Source organism: Channa argus, chromosome 10, assembly GCF_033026475.1.
Source record: "Channa argus isolate prfri chromosome 10, Channa argus male v1.0, whole genome shotgun sequence".
NCBI classification, from domain to species: Eukaryota; Metazoa; Chordata; class Actinopteri; order Anabantiformes; family Channidae; genus Channa; species Channa argus.
This window is the reverse complement of record NC_090206.1, coordinates 12,693,891-12,699,494: the sequence shown is the minus strand read 5'-3', so window position 1 is coordinate 12,699,494 and position 5,604 is coordinate 12,693,891.

Genomic DNA, 5,604 nt, shown 5'->3' with positions numbered 1-5,604 from the left:
AAGACTACACACCTTTATAGATTTACTGCCAAGGAGTTCAAAAGTATCATCATGACGTCAGGTTTTACCTGAGAGCGAGCTGCCTGAGCAATGACCCCAAATAACCCGGTCTCTCCGGGTCATCACGTAGGGTGCGCGTGAGCTATACAGGCCTACATACGGCATGCTCGCACGTGCACGGGGGTCGTGATATTCAGCAACGAGGGGTCAATTAAAAAAATGAATTGACTCTGGCAACAGACTAAATGTATATACGAATTACTGTTTAAACAGAAAAAGGAACGTTATCTGTCAGCAGGACAGTAGCTCAAAATCCACACATTTCAAAAGTTTTTATTTTAAATTTCTGTAAATGTTATCTCACTGGTAATACATGGCGTTTAAAATTGACTTTAGGACCCTTTATTACAAGTGGGTTTGATATTTGTCCTTGATATCTGTCAATTTTTTTAGGTAATGTGGTCTGTGTTACTATTAAATCCATATAACCTGAGTGCATTTCTTCATTTAACTCCACAATATGAAAACGACAGCACCAAGCAGATTAACTACTGATACTGGGCAAATGTGTGAATATTTACTGTAAATTGCATTTTTATTTTCGAATGTAACTCTCAACAGTGAACGAAAAAAAAGGAATAAAGCCTCATGAAAAGAAACCAATGAAATAATGAAAAGATCATAACAAAAGATAAAAATAAAGGTGACACCTTTTCCTCTCACGGCTCCTCCATCATCACACATTTTTTCCTGATTTCTAAAACACTTTCAGCCACTCTTCATATAGGTTCTTTGAATTATTTTCTATTCATTTTCTGTACAGTTTTAGTTAGTTTAAGTTATTTACACTAGAACAACATATAAGAAAAAAACAAAACAAATAATAAACAACATGCAATAGTTTTCTAACAATACTAATAACAATGAAACATTATGTAATAACAGAAAATATAGTAACAATAAAATAGTTTTCACTTCTCCCCCTTTGGTTACAACATTGCACATGTGAATGAGCAATAACCACCATGATCACCAATAATAGGTGGACATTTTTGTAGATACAGTTTGTATTAAATAAACCTTTCAAATTTTATTCGCAAAAAACTTTTATTTTATTCCTGTATTTTCTGTTATTGTTTTTTAATTTATGATGTAATTGTTTCACAGTGGGACCATACAATTTGCAAGGTGTGACACATGAGGAATCTTGAGGAAACACATGGGGAGTGAATTTATGGTTGTGTTTTTAATTTCTTTTGAAAAATACCATCTATCCATCCATCTGTTATCTGTAATTGCTTATTCCATTTAGCGTCATGGGGGCCTAGGAGAGTTCTCCAGTCTATTCCAGGGCCTTGAAAAATACCCAATGTCTTAAATACTTTTTTGTAATGTGTATTTGATTTAAACAACCACATGAGGGCAACAAAGAACTTAACACAGCAGGTGTTCACAAGTCCTTAGGAGACAAAACTTCCCAATTTCTGAGTTCATTCTCCTCCAACTTGCTGTTTGCTTAATAATTTCTCATATTCAGTTCTAGTGCTACTCATTCAGTTCACTCATGCAATAAACTGTTGATGTTTGTCTATAGGCTCATGTGCATCTGAATCTGCTCAAACATTCATAAAAGATTAATGCATGTATCTTGATCATAACACTCATTATCAGGGATAACAGGCTGTTAGCATGAATCAAGCTCATGTTAATGGAGAGGAAAGTGCTACAGGACCAATCTTAATGCAAGCGCAACATAAACATCAAACAAATGGTGAAAAGCTTGCAATGCATTATATACAGTTATAGCCACCAAATAGAAAAAACCTGGCTAAAAATAAAGGATGTGGTGTTAGCACTTACAGAAAACATTTTTGTATTAATGTGCAGTACAAACTGTATTGTACAAACTCTCCAGGCTTAACATAACTCTGTCACAGTGTTAAATGTCGTAAATCACCCATAGAGAAGATGCTTATAATTTAAATTGCTATGTGTCATAAATCTTTAAAATTTCCCTACATGAGGGTTAATGTTCTATGATCGATATAGAGATTCAGTTTACGCTGGATGATTTAGGGGGAACTAATAAAAGGCTCAAATCCACTTTTAACTTATTCTTAAAGCTCACATGTTACATAGAGAGCTGGGGTCATCTTCCACAAGAAACCTTTGTCGTAGAGTTTCACTTTACAAAAAAGCTGACAAGAGTACAACGTTGTTTAAACTCTGTACAACAAAGTGGATCCATTTACACTCTGGCACAGCATTATGATAAAAAAAAACGAGCAAACAGAGTGTTGATCACAAGTTAAGTTGTTCAGTCAGCATCATCAGTCACCATCATGTTTTATTTGATCATAGCATATGAGGTGGTCTGTATTATTATCCATTACTATGTCTGTCTTCAGACTCATGTAATCAACCATAACACGGCATACAAGTTGGATTTTAGTAAATATGCAACTATATACTAAAATTCTTTCAATTTCTTTATTGAATCACTTTCTGTTTTGCCTGATTGCCAGCACAAACAACAGCTGATAGAGTGAGATTAAGTATCTCTTGTTGACCAAACTCCTTTTTAAAAGTACGTTTGATTGAGTAAAAGCTGTTTGTATGCACAATTTATGATTTTATTTATGAGAGCTGACAGGAAATGAGGTCATCAAGACTCAACTTTCCCAACTTCACTTTAATGCAGTAGTGTAATGTAATGTACTCAAAGAAAATTTTGAGATGTTATGTTACTTTTTATTATAATTTTTACTTTACAACATTTACTGCAAGACAGCAGGAGTTGGTGTATTTTGCAGATTCAAACTTTTCAAACTAATTAAAACATGTAAATAAAGAGGTATTTTTATGGAATAAGCAATTGGTCAGTACATAAAATAAAATTAACTCCTACTTTACCTTCTCCTTCAATGAACCTCTTGTAGAAAGCTTTACTCAGACATAGTCATTTAAAAGCCAGGCTTTGTTCAAACCCACATAAGTTTACACCGTAGATACTAAATGAAACCAAATAAGTAGTGCTGAAATTTGGGGACAAATGTATAAAATTTGGTAAAAGTTAATTTCTTAGATTTACCATTGGAAACTCTTGCATAATTTTTCTGACCTCAGAGATCAAATATTTTCTGATATATTAGTTTAGTATATTAATTTTTTACATTTAAGAAAAAAAGCACTATTTTCCAAAATTCCAAACACAATCATATTTGGCAATGAAAAGCACACATTCTTGTTGAAGAGAACAAAAACAAGGCAACATTGGTTATTTTGTGAATAAATATAATGGAGCTGTCATAAAGTAAATAAATATTTATTTGAGGGCAGCATGTTAGTGGAGGGTTACCATTGCTGAGCCATAGCCAGAAGATTGCGCGCTTGCTTCCCACCCTACTGTGACCTTTCTGTGTGGAGTTTGTATGTCCTCTCCATGCTTGTGTCGTCTTTCCTTACACAGTCCAAAAATGCATGTTAGGTTAACTGGTGACTCTAAATTGCCCATAGATGTGAATGGCTGTCTGTCTGCGTATTTCCCTTTGTGTTGGCCCTGAGGTGAACTGGTGACCTGTCCAGGGTGGGCCCCACCTCTCACCCTTTGACAGCTGGGATAGACTCCAGCCCCCCTCTGCGACCCTAAACAGGATAAGTAGTCAGTGATAATGGATGAATGGATATATTTATTTCCTCTTTCTTAATGTAAATGGTTAAAAAAGTTTTTATGCTAATGTTGTTATTCTGTTCTGCAGATGTTGTGAATGTAAATGTATTGATGTTTTAAATTAAATCATGTGAATTGAGCCTTGAGCAGCCACTGATTTATAAATCTTTTATTAATAGCCTATAACTTAAACTAATTTGAATCTAGATGAATCTTTTCACATCTTCATTCATCTACATCTGTCAGAGACAGATTGATCTCCAGATCCAGGCCTTCGCCCCAGTGCTTCCTAGTCTGAATTCACCCCTACCCCACCCTCGCACTCTTATTAGCCCAGAGAGACCAGTCTTAGCCATAACCCCAATTTACAACCAGTATACAGGGTGGTTGAACTAGTAGTGTTAAAGCTATGGAAACAATCCAGATTAGCAAAGAGTGAAAACTCTCTTTGGCAGTTGAGACAGGCTGAATAGACTCGGCATTGTTGTAGCAAAAATGATTTGGACTCCAGTTTATTAAGTGGTTTTCCACTTTGCCCCGTTGCAAAAATAAAGGAGGATAGCTGCCAAATAAAACAACAGACACATCCATAAGTTTGTTTCTCCATTTCTACATTTAACAACATACTAAAATATTAATAATAACAAAATGCAATGTCCACATTGAACATGTCTGTCTTCACTCTTAAAACTTTAAACATATCCACCCTGTGTGTCCGGTTAGCTGTGTTATGCTGCAGGATGTTTAGACAGTGTCTTATCTCGAGCTGATAAAGGATTGTGTGCGGAGGAGTATTTGCATATGTGAACATGCTGTGGATCATTGTTGCATTATTACCTGTTATCTCACGTGGCTACATTTTGATTGACATTGCAAACACTTGAACAGCCAAGAGTAGCTTTAAGTGGTTAACTTGGTGGATTTAGATCAGATTTATTGCACTGAGGTGTTAATTACATGGAGAGAATTAGGTAGATGTTAAGGTTGAACAGTCTTGTGTTGTATTGCTCCCCTCCTACCTAATAACCAGTGCTTCACTTGCTCTCTAATTACTGCTAGCAGGGGTTTTAGATTTACTCTCACAATTAGAGGAGAACATGGTTACTGTCCAATTTACCCCTGTTCCCTCCCCCCCTCTGTCTGCTCTGGCCCCTTGGTAGAGAGAAAAGGCTTTTGTCAGCTGGTGAGTTGTGTTATGAATTTAAAGCCTCACTCATATCCTGGGAAAGGGTAAAATTAGGAAGAGAGCCAACATATAAAACAGACATATTTGAATGATAGATTCTGTCTGCATGCGTTTGAAAGAGAGACTAAAAAAGCAGAGAAAAGAAATAGAAGGGGGGAGACAGAGGGAGGTGTTTATGTGTTGCATGCGGTTAAAATGGGAAAAGAGAAGACATTTAAGTCTAACGTGTAATATCTAAGAGAAATGCTTAAAGCATGAGTTTAACCCCATTTACACCTGATAGCAGTGCAATTATAAAACTGGTTATTTTTCCTGAGAAACGGAGGCTTCCATGTTTGTTTCCAAAGCAGGCCACCTATAAGCTCTGCCAAAAACCTCTTTTTTTCCCCTCCTGGACCGCTCATTCACTCTCTCACTCTTTTTCTTCCTTTCTATTGTGTTTGTTGTTTTATGGAAGAGTTAGACGCAGTCCAGATTGCTGTTGCCAACAGAGACTGTCTCAGTTCTCCTCCAGTTGCTTGCTGCTCCATTCATAAACAAATCACTCCAGCTTGGGACTGCTAAGCTGCTACCTAAGAACAACAAGCAGAACCCGAACTGTATTGTAAAGTTTTCTCCCTCTGCTTTTTTCTTTTTCTTAGTTTACTCTTTTTTTAAATATCCCTCTATTCCTTTTTGCTTAACTTCCCTTCACTGTTCCCTCCCTCCTGTCCTTCTCTGCTCTCTCTCTTCAGCTTCAGCAGGGCTG